This window comes from Saimiri boliviensis, chromosome 3, assembly GCF_048565385.1.
Source record: "Saimiri boliviensis isolate mSaiBol1 chromosome 3, mSaiBol1.pri, whole genome shotgun sequence".
NCBI lineage: Eukaryota > Metazoa > Chordata > Mammalia > Primates > Cebidae > Saimiri > Saimiri boliviensis.
In genome coordinates, this window is record NC_133451.1 from 84743817 (window position 1) to 84771602 (window position 27786).

The window sequence follows — 27786 nt, forward strand, 5'->3', positions numbered from 1 at the left end:
ATTCCAGGTCCAGATGGGTTCACAGTCGAATTCTACCAGACATACAAAGATGGCTGGTACCACTCTTATGAAACTATTCCAAACAATCCAAAAAGAGGGAATCCTTCCCTAATCATTTTATGAGACCAACATCATCCTGATACCAAAACCTGGCAGAGACTCAACAAGAAAAGAAAACGTTAGGCCAATATCCACCATGAACATAGATGCAAAAATCTTCAATAAAATACTGGCAAACCGATTGCAACAGCACATTAAAAAGCTTATCCATCACAATCAAGTAGGCTTCATCCCGGGGATGCAAGGCTGGTTCAACATATGCAAGTCTATAAATGTAATTCACCACATAAACAGAACCAAACACAAAACCCACATGATATCTCAATAGATGCAGAGAAGGCCTTTGACAAAATTCAACAGCACTTTATGCTAAAAACTCTCAATAAAAGGTATTGATGGAACATATCTCAAAATAATAAAAGCTATTTATAAAAAACCAACAGCCAATATCATAATGAATGGGCCAAAACTGGAAGCGTTCTCTTTGAAATCTGGCACTAGACAAGGATGCCCTCTCTCACCACTCTTATTCAATATAGTATTGGAAGTTCTAGCCAGGGCAATCAGGCAAGAAAAAGAAATAAAGGCATTCGATTAGGAAAGGAGGAAGTCAAATTGCCTCTATTTGCAGATGACATGATTGCATATTTAGAAGACCCCATTGTCTCAGCCCAAAATCTCATGAAACTCATAAGCAACTTCAGCAAAGTCTCAGGGTATAAAAGCAACGTGCAAAAATCACAAGCATTTCTAGACACCAATAACAGACTTAAAAAGAGTCAAATCAAGAACAAACTTCCATTCACAATTGCTACAAAGAGAATAAAATACCTAGGAATACAACTGACAAAGAATGTAAAACACCTCTTCAAGGAGAGCTACAAACCACTGCTCAACAAAATAAGAGAGGACACAAACATATGGAGAAACATTCCATGCTCATGGTTAGGAAGAATCAATATGATAAAAATGGACACATATTGCCCAAAGTAATTTATAGATTCAATACTATCCCCGTCAAGCTACCTTTTTTGCAGAACTGGAAAAAAAACAAACACTTCAAACTTCATATGGAACCAAAAGAGAGCTCGCATAGCCAAGTCAATTCTATGCAAAAAGAACAAAGCTGGAGGCCTCATGCTACCTGACTTCAAACTATATTGTAAGGCTACGGTAATCAAAACAGCATGGTACTGGTACCAAAAAAGAGATATAGACCAATGGCACAGAACAGAGGCCTTGGACGCAATGCCACACATCCACAACCATCTGATCTTTGACAAACCTGACAAAAACAAGCAATGGGGAAAGGATTCTCTGCTTAATAAATGGAGTTGGGAAAACTGGCTAGCCATGTGCAGAAAGCAGAAACTGGACCCTTCCTGATATCTTACATTAAAGTTAACTGCAGATGGATTAAAGACTTAAACATAAGACCTAACACCATAAAAACCCTCAAAGAAATCTTAGGCAAAACCATCCAGGACATATGCATAGGCAAAGACTTCGTGACTAAAACACCAAAAGCATTGGCAACAAAAGCCAAAATAGACAAATGAGACCTAATTAAACTCCAGAGCTTCTACACAGCAAAAGAAACAATCATTAGAGTGAATCAGCAACCAACAGAATGGGAAAAATTTTTTGCAATCTACCCATCTGACAAAGGGCTAATATCCAGAATCTACAAAGAACTAAAACAGATTTACAAGAAAAAAACAAACAAGCCCATTAAAAAGTGGGCAAAGAATATGAACAGACACTTTACAAAAGAAGACATATATGAGCCTCACAAACATATGAAAAAATGCTCATCATCAGTGGTCATTAGAGAAATGCAAATTAAAACCTCATTGAGATATCTCACACCAGTTAGAATGGAGATCATTAAAAAATCTGGAGACAACAGATGCTGGAGAGGATGTGGAGAAATAATAACAGTTTTACACTGTTGGAGGGAGTGTAAATTAGTTCAACCATTGTGGAAGACAGTGTGGTGATTCCTCAAGGACCTAGAAATAGAAATTGCATTTGACCTAGCAATCCCATTACTGGGTATATATCCAAAGGTTTATAAATTGTTCTACTATAAAGACACATGCACATGAATGTTCATTGCAGCACTATTTACAATAGCAAAGACTTGGAACCAACCCAAGTACCTATCAACGATAGGTGGGACAGGGAAAATGTGGCACATATACACGATGGAATACTATGCAGCCATAAAAAACGATGAGTTCCTGTCCTTTGTAGAGACATGGATGAACCTGGAAACCATCATTCTCAGCAAACTGACACAAAAACAGAAAATCAAACACCGCACGTTCTCACTCATAGGTGGGTGTTGAACAATGAGAACACATGGACACAGAGAAGGGAGCATCACACACTGGGGTCTGTAGGGAGGAACTAGGGGAGGGATAGCGGTGGGTGGGGAGTTGGGGAGGGATAACATGGGGAGAAATGCCACATATAGGTGATGGTGGAAAAGGCAGCAAATTACACGGCCATGTGTGTACCTAAGGAACAATCTTGCATGTTCTTTACATGTCCCAAAATCTAAAATACAATAAAATATATATTAAAAAGAAAAAAACCACTGGGTGGTGGGGGTAGGGTGGTAAGGAAGAAAAAGAACATACATTTCTATTTCATTATTTTTGCTTTATTTCTATATAATTTGTGCCATAATATATTCAATCTGCAATTTATGTTTTATACTTTTTAGGTGACTAAAGTTTCATGTTATATATATTTTTATGCCATAAACTTCTGCCAGTATTGGCAACTCCAACATCTATTTCAATAATCTCTGAAATAGCTAAACATTAGGATCCTTAACTGGTTTCACTCCATTAATATAATAATAAATCACATTCTACTTTGGCCGTATTCTAAATACTGACAAAACAAAGCATATTCTGCCTCTGTGTTGATGAATTTGGTCCAACAACTCTTTTTATTAAAATTTCTTATCTTTGAAAATTAATTTAGTTGTTAAGTTAATGTATCAGACTGACCTTAACCTACGTTTGTTCATTTTGCTAAGACTGCTAAGTTTCCGTTGTATTAAGATACTATGCCTTAGCATAAATGCCAGATTCAACCATTCAAATACACTCTTAGTAACATCTTTGTCAATTTGTTAATGTTGTTTTCCAGCTTTGAATTGTTTCCCTTCTTTATAACCTATCAATTCATCAAAGCCTACTACATGTTTTATCTTCTTTATGGAGATTTGTTTAACTCTTCCAGTCAACATAGATATATTTTCTTCTTCTGTCAGGAAAATTACTTAATCAATATATATTTAATAAGTAGTAACTAAGTTTCTGATAATGTACCAAATCTGGCAGAGGAGCCTGGTTTGAATCATGATTGAATGCATTATTCCAAACTAAGAGCTCAGAAGAAAAGAGGATGTAATAAAATAATATGTAAATCAGGTACCTGACCTATCCTGAGTAGCTGGCAGCTAACCTAAGACAAAAAAATGAATTGGAGTTATTTAGACAAATGAGGGTGGAGATGAACAGGGCATCCCTATTTGGTCTTAACTATTAGTCCATCATACATCAGGCTTTTTTCTTTTTTTCTTTTTCTTTTAGTCTCATTTCATGTAACTCTGCGGTCAATTCTAATTTTTACAGTTATCAAAATAAATTTATAAATTAAAAAATTATAAAATCTACCTTGAAATCACAAGTATTTTAAATATATAATTTTTGTAATGTTTTTCTTTTTTTTCTATAATTTCAACTTTTATATGCAGGGGTTATATGTGTAGGCTTGTTACATGCATACATTGCATGTTGCGAGGCTTAGATTATGAATGATTCTGTCACCCACATAAGGAGCATAATACCCAATAGGTAGTTTTTCAGCCCTTGCCTCCCTCCTGCTCTCTACCCTCAGCAGTCCCCAGTGTCTATTGTTCCCATCTTTATGTTGATGTGTGTCCACTGTTTAGCTCCCACTTATACTTGAGAGTGTATAGTATTTGGTTTTCTGTTCTTGTGTTAATTTGCTTAGGAGGATAGACATCACGTTTATTCCTGGATTTTTTATTGTTTTTATGTTCCTTTGTCTGTTGCATGTCTTTGTGTTGGGAACATTTAAAATCCTCTCTTCTAGCTATTTGAAAATATAGAACATATTGTTATTAACTATAGTCACCCTATAGTGCAAAAAAAGAAAACACACTAAAACTTATTCCTCATGTCTAGCTGTAATTTTGTATCTGTTAACCAATCACTTTCTATTCCTCCTCCCTTCTACTGGCTCCATCTTCTGGTTTCCATTACTCTACACTCTACTTCTATGAAATTTTTTAAGCTCCCACTTAATGAGTGCAAACATACACTTATCTTTCTGTGCCTGGCTTATTTCACTAAATATAATATCCTCCAGGTTTACCCAATGATATGGTTTTGCTGTATCCCCACCCAAATCTCAGCTTGAATTGTAACTCCCATGACTCTCATTGTTGTGGGAGGAATCTGGTGGGAGATGATTGAATTATGGTGGTGGGTCTTTCTTGCACTGTTCTTATGATAGTGAGTAAGTCTCATGAGATCTGATAGTTTTAAAAACATAATTTTCCCTGCATAAGCTCTCTCTATTTGCCTGCTGCCATGCATGTAGAACATGACTTGCTTTTTCTTGCCTTCCATCATTATTGTGAGGCTTCCCCAGCCATGTAGAACTGTAAGAACAAGAAGTTCTTTCTTTTGTAAATTGCCTAGTCTTGGTAAGTATCAGCCATGTGAAAATAGACTAATACACTCGTGGTGCTTCAAATGACAGATTTCCTTGTTTTTTTTTTTGTTTTTTTTTTTTTTTTTGTTTTTTTATAGTTGACTACTCTTCTATTGTGCATACATAACACATTTTCTTGATCCATTCATCTGTTGGTAGATATACAGGTTTGACTGCATGTCTTGGCTACTGAGAATACTGCTGCAATAAATATGGGAATATAGATACATCTTCAATATCTTCATTTCTTTTTCTTTGAATATATACCCGGAAGTAGGATTGCTGAAACATATGGTAGGTTTATTCCTAGCATTTAAGGAACATCCATACTGTTTTCTATAATGGCTGTACTCATTTATATTCCCAAAAACAGTGTATGAGACTTCCTTTTTATCTATATCCTTGTTAGCATTAAACTAATACAATTAATACATTTTAAATACTTTGCATCATCCTTTAAAAATGATTTTTAAAAGAAAATCTAAGAATGTAATATTCTGCCTCTTCAATATTTGTGAACTTGTAAAAAGTATGCATACAAGTGGCCAAAAACTGGAATGAAGAATGGAAAATAAAAGCATGATTTGTTAAAGTGATCAGTTTAATAATGATTTTTTTCTATAGTGTTTCTTTTTATAATACTTGGGTATCAGTATTTAAGAAAATATCTTAAGTTTATGTATTTATATGATATTGGTTAATCAAGGTATGAGTATGCACATTTGAATATATAGAATGGACTAGATCCAATGTATGCCTCTCCCTGTCCATAAATCATATTTAGAATTTTAACTGATACATAGCATAAGTCCAAATCCCATCTTCCAAATTTTTATTTTATTTTTACTTCAGTCATAAAGGATGCTTTTATCTAAGATTATCTATTGCATTTCAACTAATCAAACCTGCTAATAGGCTTTGGTTGCATATTTTTTATGTCATAAGGCAGATTGTACAAACATTTTACGTATTATCAGCAAGTCCATTCTTTTTGACACTTCAACCAGGTGTGGAAAAATTTCTAACACGTTTTCTCCCTAACAGATTAAAATTACTGTTATTTTGAGAGTTTAGTATAATTTTAGAATCAACAATGCTAGATTTTTTTCATACGCTATTTATGAAGAATAGTATGAAATCACCATACCAGCTGCAATATATTGTTAAGCTCTCCAAAGAACACTTTCTATTATTTTGTCTCTCTGTGTCATTGTCTTTCTTTCCTCCTGTGTTTTTGTATCAGACAACACTTGTTTTCTGAAGGGAAATGATGATCTTATCTGTTGTAATTTTGAAGGTTCTTGAAATGAAAAAGGATTTATAACTCATATTATCTATAATTCTGTCTGAATTGGAAATAAAATAATATTAGATTACAATTGAAAAATAATTTTAAAAGCATTGTTTTATTGTCTAGTTATATTTCCTTGGTATAAAACTACATGTTCACTTAAGTCTTTAACATATTTCAAGTTATAATAATTTTTGTATATGGTGAAAAATAGAAATCTCAGACTTCAATCTTCTACATATAGCTAGCAGTTATCCTGGCACCATTTACTGATGGAGACATTTCCCTATTGTTGCTATTGTCAAATTTGTTGAAGAGATAGTTGTAGCTGTGTGGCTTTACCTCTATGTTCTCTATCCTGTTCCGTTGGTCTGTGTGTCTACTTTGTACCAGCACTATGCTGTTTTGGATAATGTAGCCTTGGGTAATGTGATGGCTCCAGCTTTGTTCTTTTTGCTTAGGATTGCTTTGGCCATTTGGGCTTGTGTTTTATTCCATATGAATTATAGAATAGTTTTCTTTAATTCTGTGAAAAATGACATTGGCAGTTTGATAGGAATAGCATTATATCTATAAATTGCTTTGCGCAGTATGGCCATTTTAACAATATTGATTCTTCCTGGCCACGAGCATGAAATGTTTTTCTATTGGTTTGTGTCATCTCTAATTTCATTCAGCAGTGTTTAGTGATTCTCATTTTAGAGATCTTTCATCTCCTTGGTAATCTATATTTCTAGGTATTTTATTTTTTGTGGTTATTGCAAATGGGATTGCATTCTTGATTTGGCTCTCAGCTTGAATGTTGTTGGTGTATAGAAATGCTATTGACTTTTGTGCATTAATATTATTTCCTGAAACTTTATTGAAGGTATTTATCAATTTTAGAAGCCTTCTGGCAGAGTCTATGGGACTTTCTTGGTATAGAATCATATTGTCATCAAAGAAAAATAGTTTGACTTCTCTTTTTATCTGGATGCTTTTTTTTTCTTTCTCTTGCCTGATTGCTTTGGCTAGGACTCTCAGTACTATGTCGAATAGAAAGTCTGTGAGTGGACATCCTTACTGTGTACCAGTTCTCAAAAGGAATGGTTCCAGCTTTCATTTATGCTGAATGATATTGGCTTTTGATTTGTCATACAGAGCTCTTAATATTTTGAGTTATGCTCCTTTGATGTCTAGTCGAGGATTTTTTATATGAAATAATGTTGAATTTCTTTCAAAAGATTTTTCTGCATCTATTGAAATAATCACCAGGATATGACATTCTGGACATCAGCCTTGACAAAGAGTTTATGACTATGTCCTCAATAGCAATTGCAACAAAACCAAAAATTGTCAAGTTGAATCTAATTAGACTAAAGATTTTCTAAACAGCAAAATAAGCTATTGACAAAGTAAACAGAAAATCTACAGAATGGGAGATAATAACCACAAACTATGCATCTGGCAATATTTAGAATCTATAAGGGATTTAAGCTATTGTATAAATAATAAATAATCTCATTAAAAATGGGCAAAGGATATGAACAGATACTTCTCAAAAGAAGGCATACATGTAGCCAACAAATATATGAAAAAAAATCTATCATCACAAATCATTAGAGAAATGCAAATCAAAACCACAAGGAGATCCCATCTCATAACAGTCAATATGCGTATTACTAAAAAGTCAAAGAAAATACTGCAGGAAAAAAGATAGGTGTTAAACAAATTTTAAAAAGTCAGAGAACAATAGATCCTGGCAAAATTGCAGAGAAAAGGTGACACATACACACTGCTAGTGGGAATGTAAACTAATTCAGCCACTATAGAAAGCAACTTAAAACAGAACTACCATTTGGCCCAGCAATTGAACTACTGGGTATATACCCCAAAGCACATAAATCTCATTCTACCAAAAAGACACATGCAGTCATAGGTTCATTGCAGCACCATTTACAATAGCAAAGATATAGAATCCATCAAGATACCCATCAGTGGTGGGCTGGATTAAAAAAATGTGATACATAAACCATGGAAGACTATGCAGTCACAGAAAAGAAAAAAATGATGTCCTTTGGAGCAACAAGGATGCTAGAGGCCATTATCCCAAGCAAAGTAATTCAGGAATAGAAAATGAAGTGCCATATATTATTACTTACAAGTGGGAGCTAAACATTGAATACACATCGACAAAAAGTATGAACAGACACTAGGGACTGCTTTAGTGGGGAGAGTGGTGGGGGGTATACTGTGCTCATGACCTGGGTGATGGTTTCATTCATACACCAACCCTCAGTGGCACACAATTTACCCATGTAACAAAGAGGCATATTATATTAGTCCATTCTCACGCTGCTAATAAAGATATACCCAAGACTGAGTAACGTTTAAAGAAAAGAGGTTTAACTGACTCACAGTTCAGCATGGCTGGAGAGGCTTCAGGAAACTTACAATCATGATGGAAGGAAAAGCAAACACATCGTTCTTTACATGGTGGCAGAAAGGAGAAGTACAGAGCAAATGGGCAGAGAGTTCCTTATAAAACCATCAGATCTCGTGATAACTCACTCACTATCATGAGATCAGTATGGAAGTAACCACCCCCATAGTTCAATTACCTTCACCTGGTCCCTCCCACAACATGTGGGGATCATGGGAACTACAATTCAAGATGAGACTTGGGTGGTGACACAGCTAAACCATATCACACATGTAACCCTAGAACCTAAAATAAAAGTAGAAGAAAAAAAATCCTTCATTTTAAAATAAAATTTTTCAGAAACCACCCAATCTTTTCTTTTTTTTTTTTAATTGTATTTTAGGTTTTGGGGTACATGTGAAGAACATGCAAGATTGTTGCATAGGTACACACATAGCAGTGTGGTTTGCTGCATTCCTTCCCCTCACCTGTATCTGTCATTTCTCCCTATGCTATCTCTTCCCACCTCCCCAACACCCTGTTTCTCCCCCATTTCCCCCCAATGGACCTGAGCATGTAGTGCTCCCCTCCCTGTGTCCATGTGTTCTCATTGTTCAACACCCGCCTATGAGTGAGAACATGCAGTGTTTGATTTTCTGCTCTTGTGTCAGTTTGCTGAAAATAATGGTTTCCAGGTTCAGCCATGTACCTACAAAGGACACGAACTCATCGTTTTTGATGGCTGCGTAATATTCCATGGTGTATATATACCACATTTTCCCTATCCAGTCTATCATCGATGAGCATTTGGGTTGGTTAGAGGTCTTTGCTAATGTAAACAGTGCTGCAATGAACATTCGTGTGCATGTGTTCTTATAGTAGAATGATTTATAATCCTTTGGATATATACCCAGTAATAGGATTGCTGGGTCAAATGGAATTTCTATTTTTAGGTCATTGAGTAATCACCACACTGTCTTCCACAATGGTTGAATTAATTTACATTCCCACCAACAGTGTAAAACTGTTCCTATTTCTTCACATCCTCTCCAGCATCTGTTGTCTCCAGATTTTTTAATGATCGCCATTCTAACTGATGTGAGATGGTATCTCAATGTGGTTTTGATTTGCATTTCTTTAATGACCAGTGATGATGAGCATTTTTTCAAATGTTTGTTGGCCTCCTGTATGTCTTCTTTTGTAAAGTGTCTGTTCATATTCTTTGCCCACTTTTGAATGGGCTTGTTTTTTTCTTGTAGATCACCCAATCTTTATGAAATTTAACTTGAACATGTTTATGCTCTTTCTCATCCTTAGTATTTCTTCACTAATTATTCAATGATTTGAAATTAAAACCTTTACTTACATCTACCTTTCTTTAAAATACACAAGTTACAGTATGCACCGCCTTTTTAATATATAAGAATGTTTTGTTGTTATTGGTGCAAAACCTCAACACAAGACAATACTACATACCATTTTCTGTTAGATTTGTTGGTTATTGTAATCAAGATATCACAATATGTAAATTTTACCCACTATTCAATGGTATAAGTATATAATTGTTAATTATTTATATTGTATTGAGTTTCAGTATGTTAGAAATCCAAAATGAATATATAATATCAACAATATTAAGAATAATAAGAAAACTCTTCTAATTGAACCATTAAAAATTGGCTTTACAAAATGAGAATATAAAATTGTAATTATTTTCAAAAATACCTTATCTGTCAAAATGTGTTTTGATTTTCTAGAGTGCATACAATTATTATTTCAATTGTAGTTATAATGTATTTGGATTCTCTAGAAGTCTAATTTAATATTTGTAGCTTTTCAGAATAATCATTAGTGCTTCAAAAACCATTAAATGTCAACCCAGATGATATACACTGTGGGAATCTGTGTAGTGAAATCTGAAAGAGAGGACTGGACAGGACAAGTTTGTAATGTCTCCCATGTCTAGAGCTTCCTCTAGGGCATTTTGCCCTGTAGCTTCTTAAGGCTCCAGCCATTCCTTAATGCACGGGTGGCCAACCTGCCTAACTAACACATGATTTTGCTACCATGATCACAGCCATTAGCATCAAAGAAGACACCAGTCTGAAGGAATAATAATCCCCATGTAGGATGGAGAACTTTATAAAACATGTTAACGTATTTATAAATTGCTAAAAGAGTAGACTTTAAATGTTCTCCCCATAAATATTAAGTAGGTGAGGTAATAGTTTAATTAGATCATCAAACAAATTAATTGGCTTAATTTAATCATTTCACACTGTGTGTGTGTGTGTGTGTGTGTGTGTATTTAAACATCACATTGTACTGCATAAATATATATGATTATTATTTTTTCAGTTAAAGAATTTAAAATTATCTTAGTAATGAATGTTCTAGCTGACAGGGAAGAAAGGACTAAATGAAACCTGTAATATTCTTTCAGTTGAGAACTTTAAATCCTTATGTTATATAATGCCAGTGTTTACAAGTAGTTTCCTAAGCTGAAAGAAACAGGAAAAAAGTAAAAAAGAGTATCAGAGGTTATATGGAGAAAAACAACAAAATTCATTACACTAATGCTACTACCATTACTACTCCTAATACCAGTGAGTAGAAATAACTGGTGAATAACAACAGGTATGAAGAGGGAGCAGGTAAGTCATGAACATAATGCAGTGTTGAAATAAAGAAGTAGTTTTTACTGCTGATTTCATCTCAGAACCATATCATCATAAGATATCCTGGTTTCTAGAGCAACCCTAGGCCCTGAATATCCTCTTTATCTTTATTATTCTAATTCACAAGGGCCATGACTATGGCAGCTCTGAATTCTATTTCAGTGGATGGGATTTTCACAGGCCTGGTTATAACAAGATTTACTTTTTTCTTATTTCCTCGTGTATTTTTCAACCAAATCCCTTTTTCTAATCTAAATTAGCTGATGTCTAAAAAACCAAAATACATACTTAATTTAAAAGGGAGAATTAACATGATTTTAAGTATTTCTTTTCTTTGGTCTTTAAAGCATATAAATATAAATAGCTGGTTTGTTCATAATCATTATTAAGTAGTATTTATTTGTTTGGAGAGATCTATATTTTGTTATCTATTTTTGTGTTAATAAACTATTCCTTTATCTTATATTTCTTTTAAAATAATTCTGCTGTGAACAATAATACTTCAGCATATGCCCCCGAGTGATTTTGAGGAAGAATATTTTAAGGATATAAGCACTTAAGTATGGAAAAGTTGAATCATGAGTTTTGCGCATTCTTAACTTAGATCTTTCTTTACAAAGTGGTTGCATTACGGTGCATTCCTCCTCCACATCCAGTAGTACGTAAAACTTCACCTCCTCTGTATCCTTCTAATTTTTACACTTTCGATTGCTTATTAATATAAGAATTGTGAAATACTATGTGGATTTAATCTGCATTCCCTTGAGTATTAGAGAAGTTGAGAGTCTATTACCCATCTATGTTTCTTCATTTGTGAGTTGGGTTTTTCATTCAGTAGGCTTTCTTTATTTGTTTGTCAGAATACTTTTTCCAATCAAGGATTGTTTCAATTTGAGGGTAAAGTGTTGGGCCATACTGTTAGTAAAAAGCTGAATTTTATACCTATGTATATTCAAGCCTACATTAATAAAATTTTTAGGAAGCTGTCTTTCTCTCTCATTCAGAGCCTGGTCTGAGACTCAAGTTTTCACCGTCTGTTTACTGGAAGGAAGACTTGTCTCAGTTCACCTTAGTAAACTCTGAGGGTCCTAGCTTATGTAAGGCATCCAAGTTTCAACCACCCAGCTTGTGTGCTTGGGTACTTACCTACTTTTCCTGACATAACCTTACTGTTAAAGCAATAACTTTATTGCTTTAACAGATCACAGAATTTGGCAAATGCCTGAATGCTGTTTTAACTTTAGTAGCAGCTTACTACCATAATATGCTGTGCAGCTGCTCATGTAAGAAATCCAACCCTCTGAAAAAGAAGGAAAATGGAAAAGAATAAAAAGAAAAAACAAATTGGAAGTCCTGGTTACATAGGTGAAGCCTGACAAAAATAAACAAACAAAGAGATAGTAAAACATCTACAAAAACAACTCTTAACTGACAAAATTAAAATTTTGCTGTTCAGAATTACCACCCACGCTGCCTTTCATAGTGTCTTCCAGAAATTTTGCCTAGTCTACTGAGAAAATCCTTCTTAATTTTGACTGAAATTGAAAACTGGCTTATGTAAATTCTGCATATGTGTTGATGATGAATTACCTACAATTATAAGTGAAATTTTGTAATTAAGTCTCTGTTGATGCTATCTGATTTTATCCAACATGTCCTATCTGGCATTTTAAAAACATGGGCCTTTAGGATTCCATGTGGAACGCTGTGTCCTCCCTGACTACAGCCCCCATGTAAGCTTCCATGTTTTCTGCTTTTCTTTAACAGTTAACATTGTCCTAATCTCCTCACGTTTTCAGAAATTTCTTGCAAGATCTTTTACGCCAATACTTGCTGAATCTTCTTATTCTCTAATTTTTTTCTATCAATATAATGGAGGTTTTAGGTAAAGCATGTAGGTACATTCATGTGCTATGGTTAGCATCTTAAATAAAAGTTTCTGCTAAATAGTTGATTACAAGTTGTTGGTTTTTTTATTCTTCAAAAACATGGTATTGACCTGTTGCCCAGGCTGGAGTGCAATGACACAATCTTAGTTCACGGCAAACTTCAACTCCCAGGTCCAAGTGATCTTGCCACCTCAGCCTTACAGGCACTCATCACAACACCTGGATAAGATAGGGATCCTATTTCACGTTTTTCCATGTAAATATCCAGTTTTATTCAACATCATTTGTTAAGAGACTGTGGTTTTCCCATTGTGTATCCCTGGTAGCTTCGTTGAAGATCAGGTAGACATATATATACATGGGCTTATTTTTGTGTTGGTTTTTATGCCAGTACCATATTCTTTTGTAATATAATTTGAAGATATGAAGTGTGAGGCCTCTAAGTTTGTTCTTTTTGCTCGAGGTTACTTTACCTATTTCGTGTCTTTTGTGGTTCCATACAAATTTTAGATTTTTTTTTTCTACTTTTGTGGAAAATGCCCTTGAACTTTGCATTAAATTTGAAGATCACTTTGAGTTTGAGTAGTATAAACATTTTAACAATATTGATTCTTTTGATCTGGGAACTCAGGATAGCTTTTGATTTACTTGTCTGTCCTTCAGTTTCTTTCATCAATATTTTGCAGTTTTAGTGTACAAATCTTTTACCTGCTTGGTTAAATTTATTCCTGAGTATTTTGTAAGTGTTGATGCTATTATAAATGGAATTGTTGTCTTATTTTTCAGATAGAGTGATGTTAGTGTATAGAAGTGGACCTGATTTTTGAATGTGAATTTTTTAATATATAACTTTATAGAATTTATTTATTACTTCTAATAGTTTCTTGGTGGCATCTTTAGAGTTTTCTATATGTATGATCTACAGAGACTATTTTAATTATTCCATTTAATCTTGGGAGACTTTTATTTTTATTTCTGTATAATTGCTCTGACCAGGACTTCCAGTAATATGCTGAATAAAAGTCCTGAGAATGAAGATCCTTATCTTGCTCCTGATCTTAGAAGAAAAGTTTTAAACTTTTCAACATTGAACTTATTGTTAGCTGTGTGCTTGACATATATGGCTTTGTTATGTTATGATACATTTCTTCTATATTTAATTTATAAACACAGTTTGTTATGAAAAGATGTTGAATTATGTCAAATACTTTTCAAGCATCTATTGAAATGATCATATAATTTTAATCATTCATTCTGTTAATGTGGTAAATTACATTTATTTATTTTGGGGGGGTATTTTCAAATACCCTTTCATTTAGGGATAAATCCTACTTGATCATAACAAGATCCTTTTCATATGCTATTGAATTTTTCTTGTTAATGTATATCCATCAGAGGTATTAGGCTGCCTCATTTTTTCTTCCAGTCTTAGTCCTTGTTTGGCATTAGGCTAATGCTGGCCTCACATAGTGAATGTTGAAGTGCTCCCTACTCATCAGTTTTTTAAAAAAACATTTTGAGAAGACTTGGCATTAATTCTTCATTAAATACTTGGTAGAATTTTCCAGTGAACCCATCTAATCATGGGTTTTTCTTTGTTGAAAAGTATGTTATTACTGATTCAATCTTTCTTTTGGATATTGGTATAATTGGACTTTTATTTTTTCATGATTCAGTCTTGTCTCAATAGGTTTTATATTTCTAGGAATATATCCATTTTTCTAGGTTATTAAGTTTGTTGACATATAACAGTTCAGAATTGGCTCTTATGATCCATTTTATTGCTGTGGCACCAGTTGTAATGTCCCCCTTTTTTATATATCTTTTTATCCATTTGAATCTTCTCTTTTTTTTTCTTAGTATAGATAAATACCTGTTAGTTTTGTTGATCTTTTCAAAAAACCTACCTGTAGTTTGGTTGATTTTTTAAAATTGTAATTTCTATTTTACTTCTTTCAGTTCTAATCTTCATTATTTCCATCCTTCTGCCAGCTTTGGACATAGTTTGTCTTTTACTTCTTTGTTTGAGGTGCAAACTTCCATCATGTGAGATCTTTCTTCTTTTTTAAGGAGGAATTTATCACTATGAGCTTACCTCAATAAAGATGTTGCTACATCCCATAGGTTTAGGTAGGTTATATTTTCATTTTCTTTTCCTAAAGATTATCTTTGAATTTCCCTTTGAATTTTTAAAATTTATTTATTTTTATTTTTTATTTTTGTGGGTACTTAATAGGTGTATATATTTATGGTGTATTAGTTTGTTTTCATGCTGCTGATAAAAGCATACCTGAGACTGGGAAGAAAAAGTTTAGTTGGATTTACAATTCCATATGGCTGTGCAGGCATCAGAATCATGGTGGGAGATGAGAGGTACTTGTTACATGATGGTGGCAAGAGAAAACAAGGAAGAAGCAAAAGCAGAAACCCCTGATAAACCCATCAGATCTCTTGAGACTTATTCACTATCACAAGAATAGCACAGGCAAGACCAGTCCCTATGATTCAATTACCTCTCCCTGGGTCCCTTCCACAACACATGGGAATTCTGGGAAATATAATTTAAGTAGAGATTTGGGTGGGGACACAACCAAACAATATCATACTTCCGCTGCCCCCTCCAAATATCATGTTCTCACATTTCAAAGCCAATCATGCCTCTCCAACTGTTACCCAAAGCCTTAACTCATTTCAGCATTAGCTGAAAAGTCCACAGTCCAACGTCTAAACTGAGACAAGTCATGTTCCTTCCAACTGTGAGCCTGTAAAATCAAAAGCAAGCTAGTTACTTCCTAACACAATGAAAGTATAGGTATTGGGTAAGTACAGTTATTCCAAATGGGAGAAATTGGCCAAAACAAAGGAGTTACAGGGTCCACGCAAGTCCAAAATCCAGTGAGGTCAAATATTAAAGCTCCAAAATAATGATCTCCTTTGATACCAGTTCTCACATCCAGGTAACATTGATACAAGAGGTAGGTTCCCATGATCTTGGGCAGCTCCACCCCTATGGCTTTGCATATTACAGCCTCCCTCCTGGCTGCTGTCATGGGATGGCATTGATTGTCTGCAACTTTTCCAGGTGCATGGTGCAAGCTGTCAGTGAATCTACTATTCTGAGATCAGGAGGACAGTGGCCCTCTTCTCACAGCTCCACTAAACAGTACCCCAGTATGGACTCTGCATGGAAGCTCCAACCCCACATTTCCCTTCTGCACTGCCTTTGCAGAGGTTCTCCATGAGGGCGCTGCCGCTGCAGAAAAGTTTTGCTTGGTTATCCAGGTGTTTCCATACATCTTCTGAAATCTAGGTGGAGTTTCCCAAACCTCAATTCTTAACTTCTGTGTACCCACAGGCTCAACACCACATGGAAGCTGGCAAAGTCCCTAGGCTGCACACAGCACAGGGACCCTGGCCCATCCCATGAAACCACTTTTTCCTCCTGGGCCTCTGGGCCTATGATGGGGGTTCTGCCCTTGAAGGTCTCTGACATGGCCTGGAGACATTTATTCCATGGTCTTGGGGATTAGCATTAGACTTCTTGCTACTTATGAGAAGTTCTGTACCTGGCTTGAATTTCTTACCAGAAAATTGGTTGTTCTTTTCTATCACATAGTCAGGCTGCAAATCTTCCAAACTTTTATGCTCTGCTTCCCTTATAAAACTGAATGCTTTAACAGATCCTAAGTCACCTTTTGAATGCTTTGCTGCTTAGAAATTTCTTCTGCTAGATATCTGAAATCATCTCTCAAATTCAAAGTTTCACAAATCTCTAGAGCAGAGGCAAAATGCTGCCTGTCTCTTTGCTAAAACATAACCAGAGTCATTTTGTTACAATTCCCAATAAGTTCCTTTTCTCTATCTGAAACCACCTCAGCTTGGGATTATTGTTCATATTGCTATCCGCATTTTGGGTGAAGCCATTCAACAAGTCTGTAGGAAGTTCCAAACGTTACTACATTTTCCTGTCTTCTTCTGAGTCGTCCAAACTGTTCTAACCTCTGCCTGTTGCCCAGTTCCATAGTTGCTTCCATGGTCTGGGTATCTTTTCAGCAGCACCCCGCTCCTGTTACCAATTTACTGTATTAGTTCATTTTCATAATGCAGATAAAGACATCCCTGAGACTGGGGGAAAAAAGATGTTTACAGCTCCACATAACTGGGGAGGCCTCAGAATCATGGTGTTAAGTGAAAAGCACTTCTTACATAGCAGCAGCAAGAGCAAATGAGGAAGACGCAAAAGGAGAAACCCTTGATAAACCCATCAGATCTTGTGAGACTTATCAAATATCATAAGAATAGCACGGGAAAGACCAGCCCTCATGGTTCAATTATCCCCCTCCTTGGGTCCCTCCCACAACACATGAAATTCTGAGATATACAATTCAAGTTGAGGTTTGGGTGGGCTCACAGACAATATCTTAGGTATAAAATGTTTTGATATAGACACGCAATGTGAAATAAGTATATCATGGAGAATGGGATATCCATCCCCTCAAGCATTCATTCTGAGTTACAAACAATCCAATTATACAACATACATTCAACATTTACAATTAAATTATTATTGACTATAGCTCCCTGTTGTGCTATCAAATAGTAGGTCTTATTTATTTTTTCCAACTATCTTGTGTACCCATTAATCATTCACACCTCTGCCACAGCCCCTCACTACCTTCCCAGCCTCTAATAATCATGCCTTCTTTCTTTTCTTTTCTTTTTTTTTTTTTTTTTTTTTTTACTGTACTTTAGGTTCTGGGATACATGTGCAGATCATGCAGGATTGTTGTATAGTACATACATGACAAGGTGGTTTGCTGCCTTCATTCCCCCATCACCTATATATGGTATTTCTCCCCTCATTATCCCTCCCCACCCTCCCCACCTCCACTGTCCCTCCACAGTATGTGATGCTCCCCTCCCTGTGTCCACATGTTCTAATTGTTCAACACCCACCTATGAGTGATAACATATGGTGTTTGGTTTTCTGTTCTTGTGTCAGTTGCTGAGAATGATGGTTTCCAGATTCATCCATGTCACTATGAAGGACATGAACTCATTTTTCTTTTTATGGCTGCATAGTATACCATGGTGTATATGTGCCACATTTCTTTTTTATTCAGTCTATTGATGATGGACATTTGGGTTGGTTCTAGGTCTTTGCTATTGTAAACAGTGCCACAATGAACACACGTGTGTATGTGTCTTTATAATAGAACAATTTATGATTCTTTGGGAATATATCCAGTAATGGGATTGCTGGGTCAAATGGTATTTCTAGGTCCCTGAGGAATTGCCACACTGTCTTCCACAATGGTTGAACTAATTTACACCCCCACCAAAAGTGTAAAAGTGTTCCTATTTCTCCACATCCTCTCCAGCATCTGCTGTCTCCAGATTTTTTAATGATCGCCATTCTAACTGGTGTGAGATGGTATCTCAATGTGGTTTTGGTTTGCATTCTTTTACTTTCTGTTTATAAGTTCAGTTGATTTCTTCTTTGACTCATTGATTGTTCAAGAATGTGTTGTTTAATTTTCACATAATTCTGAATCTTCTAGTTTTCCTTCCACTATTGATTTCTTGTTTCATTCCATTGTTATTAGGGAAGATAGTTTGTATGATTTCAATCTTATTAAAGATTTTAAGACTCTTTTTTATGGTCACACATGTGATCTATCCTGGTGTATTAGTCAGGGTTCTCTTGAGGGACAGAACTAATAGGCTAGATGTATATATAAAGTGGAGTTTATTAGGAGAATTGAGTCCCACTATCGCAAGGTGAAGTCCCATGAAAGGCCATTGCAAGCTGGGGAGTAAGGAAGCCAGTCTGAGTCTAAAACCTCAAAAGTAGGGAAGCCAACAATGCAGTCTGCAGTCTGTGACAGAGGCTCAAGGGCCCCTGGCAAATCATTGGTATATGTCTAAGAGTCTAAAAGCAGAAACTGGAGTCTGATATGATGAGGGTAGGAAGCATCCAGCACAGGAGAAAGATGGAGACTGGAAAACTCAGCAAATCAAGTCCTTCAAACTTCTACCTGCTCTATTCTAGCCATACTAGCAGCTGATTAGATGGCATCCACCCAGATTGAGGGTAGGTCTGCCTCTCCCAGTCTGCTGACTCAAATGTTAATGTCTTTTGGCAGCAGCCTCACAGACATACCCAGGAACAATACTTTGCATTCTTCAATTCAATCAAGTTGACACTCAGTATTAACCAACACACCTGGAGAATTTGTAGTCTATTGCTATTAGGTGAAATATTATGAGTATTTCCATTAGTTATTAGTTGTATAGTGTTATTCTATCCTCTGTTTCCTTATTGACCTTCTGCCTGGATGTTCTAACCATTAATGAAAGTGGTATATTGAAATTGACAAATATTATTGCATTGCCATTTCTCCATTCAGTTTTATCAATGTTTGCTTTATATATTTGGGTATACATGATATTGGGTGAGTAAATAATTATTAAAGTATAGTTTTTCTGATATAAGTATGACTGCTCTTCGCATTTTGTCACCATTTGAATGGAACATCATTTTTTGCATACTTTTAGCCTGTTTTCTTAAATTATAGTGAATCTCTCATAGACAACATAGAGTTGGATTTTTAAAAATCCATTATTTATTCAGCTAGTGTATCATGGTTGGGGATTTAATCATTTGCACTTAAAATAATTATTACCAGGGAAAAAATTACTAGTGCCCTTTTGTTGTTTTCTGTCTGTTGTGTAGCTTTTTATCTCTTTTTTTCCATCTTATCTTTCTTTGTGTATCATTGATACACAAAGAAAGGAGTATCAATGATACAAAAGAAAGGAGTTCTCCTTTCTCATTTTATTTAATATATTAAATAAAAATCCTTTCTCATTTTATTTAATGTATTATCTATAGATTATTTTATGGTTCCAATGGGGCTTACATAAAATGTCTTGTAACATCTGTATTAACATTCATTAAAATATTTTTCATTGTAATTATTTTTCTACTTCTGTCATAATTCAGTGACTTATGCATGACCACTACAATGTTACCTTATATCTTTACTTGTGTATGTTTTCCTTTTACAGCGAGCTTTATACTTATATATGTATTTGTATTTCTGCCTAGTACCCTTTTGTTTCAACTTGAAAATCTTTCTTTAGCATTATTATAAAGGTGTTCTAGTGGTGACAAATTCCATCAGGTTTGATTTATCTGGGAAAGTCTCGATCTCTCCATTTTTGAAAAGCTGTTTTGCTGTATAACTGTATTCTTAATTGTCAACTTTTTCATTTAGAACTTTGAATACATCTTTTTCATTCTCACTGGCCTGCAAAATTTCTGCTGAGATATTCTCTGATTGTCTTATGAGAGTTCCCCTTTACATGATGAGCCACATTTCTCTTGCTGCTTTCACATTCTCTCTCTCTCTCTTTCTCTCTCTTTCTCTCTCTCTCTCTGAATACTGTGATTATGATATATTTTCATGGAATCTGCTTTAGGTTTATTCTAGTTGGAGTGCCTGGAGCTTCTTAAATTTTGATATATGCTTCTTTTTCCACATTTAGTTTTCAGTCATTGCTTCTTCAAATAAGCTTTTTGTACCTTTGTCTCTCTTCTTTCTAGGATTCTCATAATACATATATTGACTCACATGATGATATTCCATAGATCTCTTAACTCTGAACTCCTTTTCTTTTCTTTTTGTTTTTGTTCCTATGACTGGGTAATTTGAAATTATCTGCCTTCATATTTACATGTTCCTTATTCTAATCGAGTCTGCAACTGAAAAACTCTAGTAAATTTTTTTACTTTATTGTGTTTTTCAGCTCTAAAATTTCGGGTTTTTCATTTAAGTTTTCTACCTCATATTCTTGATATTCTCATTTTGTTTGTACATTGTTTTTCTGAACTCATTGACCATTTTTATTATCATTAGTTTGAAATCTTTGTCAGGTAATTTCTTGCCTGGTGAGACAGAATCCAGTTCCTCAAGAACCCCTCTCACTTCCATTTCCTTAGTGTCAGTTTCTGAAGATTCATTTCTTTTCTTTCATTGGGCCATATTTTCTTTTTTCTTTGTGTCTCATAAATTAGTATTTGCATGCATGCATTTGAAAAAAAATGCCACCTCCCAATCTTCACAAGCTGACTTTGTAAAAGGAAAGAACTTCATCAATCAGCCTGCCTAGAGGTTCTAGGATCCTCTCAAACTTTTTATGGGGATGCACCTTCCAGGGGGTTTTGCATGCAATTTCCCAACTAGAGAGATTTACTTATCTGATTTATTGTTTTGTTTTGTTCCAGTAGTTTCTTATCTCTTGTTTCTTTGGTGTCTACATGTAGTAATACATGTTCTCTGGTGTTGCCTTAAGCTACTGAATTCTCTTTTGTCCTCTGTGGTTCCTAGGTATTCAAGGTATACTTAACTGTTTTGTCAGTCCACTGAGTTAGGTGAGATGGACTATCATCACTCTCCCCAGCACACAAAAATCCAGAACACTGAAAAAACTTTCCACTCTTTCTTTCCCAAGGGAAAAAGATATATGCTGGGTACTACCTTCCAATAGTGATGAGCTACACCCATTTGCTTGCATTATTACAAATTATCTGGCACTTATACAAGATATTGAGACTTCTTTTGTTCTGGGAGGCCCACAGGCATTCAGAGTAAGCTAGTTCCCTGTCAGCACTCTGAGTCATGAGAGATAGAAATCAATCTTTGTGTAGCCGCACAAAAAATACAGAATATTAGTTTTATGTTCCCATATTGTCTTTTCTTCCCAAGGGAGAAATTATGAGTTGGGCTTTTCCTCCCAGTAATGAGCTATGTGAGTGTGGGTAAGGGATTAATGCAGTTGAAATGAAATGTTTTTCTTATACAAATTAATAAAGTTATTTTGGACTTTGAGCTTTCTTGGGTTGCTACTTGTTTCTTATTGATTTCTGAAGGTCTAATAAAGGTTTTTGGGCTATATAATGTCAAGTCATTGTTTCCGTGGGGCAATAAGGACTAGGGCTTTTTATTCACTGTTTTTCTGATTTCCTTCCTATCCCTGACTCCATGTGTTAAGCACTTGTGTTTTGAGATTTATTCATGCATTGTATATAGCAGAAAGTTATTCTTTTTTACATTACTGAATGGTATGCCATTGTGCAATTATTAGATACTTGTGCCATTGATAGGTTCTTCGATTCTTTTCAAATTTTTGGATCTTATGAGTAATGCTGATATGAACATTTTGTGCATGTCTTTTAATTTACTTGTATATTTATTTCCATTGGGAATTTACCTGGCAATTGAACTTCTGAATCATTGGGTGAACATATGTTCAATTTTAGTAAAAAATACCAACAGTTTACCAAAGAAGTCCAAAAACATGTATTAATTATTACCCATGGTAGGTTAGTTTTCTTAAATACAAGCCAGCATTTCATTTTATTAAATTTTAGTTTTTGAAATATTTAAATATATTTTTTGATATTTAAAATTGGTATGCAGAGGTATGTCATTAGAACTATAAAGTCATTTTTATATGAGTTGATGACTGGTGTTGGTAAGCAACTTCTCATATGCTGGTTGGCATTGGATTATCTTTGTTTCTATAAGAGAATCTTCTAAGTTTCTGTTTATTTTTTAAATTTATTGGAATCCCCATACATTCTAGATATAAATCCTTGGCACTTCGTTTCATGGTAGATATTAAATTATCTATATCTAACATCATAATTAAATAATTTAATGCTGGGTTTTAGGTTCTAAAGGTAACTTGGAAGAGCAGTAGAAGCAAGCCAAAAGAACTAAAAATTCAAAAAGTTCCAAGGAAAATTAGGGCATTATTTTGTAACAGAATATACTTCAAAATAGGTGATAGTTTCAAATGATATAAAGAAATTATCAGCCTGGTGTGGTGGCTCATACCTGTAATCCTAGCACTTTGGAAGGTTAAGGTGGGAGGATCACCTGAGCTCGGGTGTTCAAGATCAGCCTGGCCAACATGATGAAACCCGGTCTCTACCAAAAATACAAAAATTAGTGGGATGTGGTGGTGCATGCCTGTAGTCCCAGCTACTCAGGAGAATGAGACAGGAAAGTCACTTGAATCTGGGAGATGAAGGTTGCAGTGAGCTGAGATGGTACCACTGAACTCTGACCTGGTTAACAGAGGGAGACTCTGTCTTGAATATATAAATATATACATATTTAACATAAGAATATATATATATATCTATCTTAATTTTTGTAAAGCTAAATTAAATTTTGGGCTAAAATTTAATTGCTTTTTACAAAAGTTTGGCTTAGATCTTATTTCTGTTTATTAATATCACATTCTGTCCTTTGAGACATACACACCTCAGCACTTTTTCTATCTTCATGTTTCTTACTTTCTGTATAAATTATAGCAGTGTAACATGACAATAACCAAATGCTTTTCTTACTAATTTTCTTAATGTAATCCTATACCAGTTATCTTTGAGGCACTTTCTTTTATCTGTTTAAATTCATATCTTATGAAAGATAACACAAATTTGTGAACTGTGAGCATGCCACTCTGCTTTTCATGTTCAATCTCTGAAGGGGTTAAATAGATGATCTGGCCTTGTAGCCCTAAATAATTTCTTAGCATCAATCTTTGCGTGTTTCATTCATACAAACATACTGAGCAAACCTCTATTTTAACCTCAATTTCTCTACACTTTGTAGAATCCAAAGTACTAAATGATCATTTAGGAGATATTGATCATGATAGAGAAATCTAGATAAAATCTATTAAACGCATAGAAAGTACTTTATATACTGCTTTTCCTATAGGCTTTCTTTGTAACTTAAAGATGTACTTGTCAATTATAAATGAAGTAGAATTAATTTTGAAAAAATGCAAAGATTTATCAGGAACAGTATGATTTTTTTCCAGAATTTTTTTCTCAAAGAAAGAACATGCTAATACTATGTTTATAAAATTATTGATGATGTTGTAGGTCTCATTTTCATTTATCAAGAAGTATGATTTGTATAACATGAGAATGACCATTAACATAATGGAAACGGAAATGCCAAGAAGTAGCTCGTTTCATAACTCTAAATTTTCATGGGCAAAATGTGGGTGTGGAAGAATGAATGAATGAGTATTTATGCCCTCTAGTTAATTTATATACATTAGATTATGAAACACAGCTCATAGGGCTGCGTCTGAATAATATATTGGTCCACAGAATGGGAGTTTGGAAATTATAATCCAGTATATTTAAAATGTATTACTTTCTTATCAATGTGTATATTTGGAATAATGGAAATGTATTATTTCAAAGACTCTTCCAAATTCTAAAGGTAATCTTTACTGACATGATGTAGAGTGTCAAATATAAGTGAATCAGATGACATTAGAAAAATATTTGATTATACTGCAATCTTTCCTAGTTTGTAAAATCAGAGAGCGTGAGCTAAGTAATCCAGTTAAAACACTGTAAGATATTGTAATATTTAACAAGTTTAAAGTACTTCAGAGCTTGCTACAAGTTTATAAGGCAAGATAACTGTGTTTGAAAACGTTAATGCATCTCAATATTATCAATTTTTTCACATCAATGTTAGATTAGTAATTTTGTTATCAAATTTCATCTTAAATTTGAAGTCAATTTGCATTACCAATTTGTTCTTAATGTCTCACATATTCTACAGTGTATTCTCTGTCATTTAAAGTCTCTCTCCTGCTAGGTGTATTGTTAATACTATAGCATTTACCATGACAACTGACTACCACAGTTAAGAAAAACAGCCTAAGAAATTCTGTCACTATTCTCATCATTTTAAAACAAGCTCACAATCTGAAAATGTTGTACTTATTTTAAAGTCTATTTTTTCTATATACAAACTCAGTAGTCTATCCTTTGCTTCAAAAGAATTATTCACTAATAACTTGTTATTCTGCTTATTCAAGTTATGCTTTCTTAAAAACAGGCTTCACTTTTTAATTACATTTCTTGTGCTTTTATATTTCTTTATACAATGTATCTTAATTTTTATAAAGCTAAATTAAATTTTGGGATAAAATTTAATTGGGTTTTACTAAAGTTTGGCTTAGATCTTATTTCCATTTATTAATATCACATTCTGTCCTTTGAGACAGACACACCTCAGCACTTCTTCTATCTTCATATGTTTCTTACTTTCTATATTAATTACAACAGTGTAACATGAGAAAGCATGTGCTTTGTGCTTTGCTTCCTAAATATCAAACTCTGTTATTTTCTAATTTTTCCTAGTTAATATTTTTATGATAATTGTATGGATTATTATACTCTCATTTGATCTTGAGATTTTCATGACTACCTCTGCTAATATATTCAAATGAATAAGGTTTATCTCTTCTAAAACTAAAGAAAATCACTATAGATGAAAATTTATTCTTACTAAACTATACACTGATGAGAATAATAAATACATGTCTTTGAGAAAATCTCATGATGGCATTGAAAGATTACTGTATTGTCTAAAGTGTATTATTTAAACAAAAACTTTTATATACAATAATAGTATTCTTTTCTTGATTAAGAACATACTTTCTAATCTAAGATTAATAAGAAAATGTTTGGGATTTTTAGTATCAGCTTTATATAAATTTCCTAGAGTTGCTGTAACGACCACAAAATAGGTGTCTAAAAGTAAAACAATTTATACTTTCAGATTTTTGGAGTCTAGAATTCTGAAATCAAAATGTTAGTAGGATTAGTTTCTTCTGGAGGTTCTGAGGGAGAATCTTTCCCATGCCTCTCTTCTAGTTCCCAGGTGTCACCAGCAATCCTAGGTATTTCTTGGCTTGTAGACCCTTCATTCTAATCTCTGCCTTCGTTATCACATGACATTCCCCCCCACCACACCCCCCATGTGCATTCTCTGTGTCTTCATATGGCTTTCTTATTTTTTTAACCTTTAAGTTTAGGGATACATGTGCAGGTTTGTTATATCGGCAAAGTTGTGTCATGGGGATCTGTACAACACATTATTTCATCACCCAGTTCTTAAGCCTAGGACCTGTTAGTTATTTTTGCTGATCCTCTCCCTCCTCCCACAATCCATCTGGAGTAGACCCCAGTGTGTATTGTTTCCCTTTCTGTGTCCATATGTTCTCATCTTTCAGCTTCCACTTATAAATGACAACATGCAGTATTTGGTTGTCCATTCCTGCCTTAGTTTGCTAAGGATAATGGCCTCTAGCTCCATCCATGTTTCTGCAAAGGCCATTATTTCAATGTTTTATGGCTGCATAGTATTTTATGGTATATATGTACCAGATTTTCTTTACTTAATATACCTCTGTGAGCATTTAGGGTTGATTCTATGTCTCTGCTCTTGTGAATAGTGCTGCATTTAACATATGCATGTATGTGTCTTTATGATAGAACAAGTTATATTCCTTTGGGTATATATCTAGTAATTGGATTGCTGGGACAAATAGAATTTTTGGTTTTAGGTCTTTGAGAAATCATCACAGTGTCTTCCACAATGGTTGAACTAATTTATGCTCTCACCAACGTTCATAAGCATTCTTTTTTTCTCCACAACCTCACAGACATCTGTTATTTTTCGTTGTTTTAATAATGGCCATTCTGACTAGTGTGAGATGGTATCTCATTGTGGTTTTTATTTGCATTTCTCTAATGATTAGTGATGTTGAGCTTTTTTTGTATGATTCTTGGCCACATGTATGTCTTATTTTGAAAAGTATCTGTTCATGTCCTTTGCCCACTTTTTATGGTGTTGTTACTCTTGGAAATTTGTTTAATTTCCTTATAAATTCTGGATATTAGGCCTTTGTTGGATGCATGACTTGCAAAAATTTTCTCCCATTCTATAGACTTTGTTTCCTCCTTTTGCTGTGTAGAAGTGCTTTAGTTTAATTAGATCCCATTTGTCAATTTTTCCTTTCATAGCAATTGTTTTTGGTGTATTTGTCATAAAATCTTTGCCTGTGCCTTTGTCCAGAATGGTGTTGTCTAGGTTGCCTTTCAGGATTTTTACATTTTGCGGTTTTAAATTTAAGTCTTTAATCCATTTTAAGTTAATTTTTGTATATGGTGTAAGAAAGTATTTCAATTTCAGTCTCCTACATATGGTTAGCCAGTTATCCCAGAATCATTTACTGAATAAGGAATCCGTACCCCATTGCTTGTTTTTGTCAGGTTTATTGAAGATCAGATAGGTGTAGCTGTGCAGTCTTGTTTCTGGGTTCTCTATGCTGTCCATTGGTCTATGTGTCTGTTTTCATACCACTGCCATGATGTTTTGATTACTGTAGTTCTCTACTATAGTTTGAAGTTGGGCAGCATAATGCCTCAAGCTTTGTTATTTTTGCTTAGGATTGTGTTGGCTTTTGGGGCTGCTTTTGTTCCATATTAATTTTAAAATAGTTTTTTTCTTGTTCTGTGAAGAATCTCAATGATAATTTAATAGAAATAGAATTGAATCTAAATTGCTTTGGGCAGTATGGCCATTTTCATAATATTGAGTCTTCCTTTCCATGAGCAAGTCATATTTTTACATTTGTTTGTGTTATCTCTGTTCATTTGAGCAGTTGTTTGTAGTTCTCCTTGTAGAGACCTTTCACCTTCCTAGTTAGCAGTATTCTTAGTATTTGTGTGTGTGTGTGCGTGTGGCAATTGTGAATGTGAGCATATTCCTAGTACGGTTCTTGGCTTGACTGTTCTTGGTGTATAGAAATGCT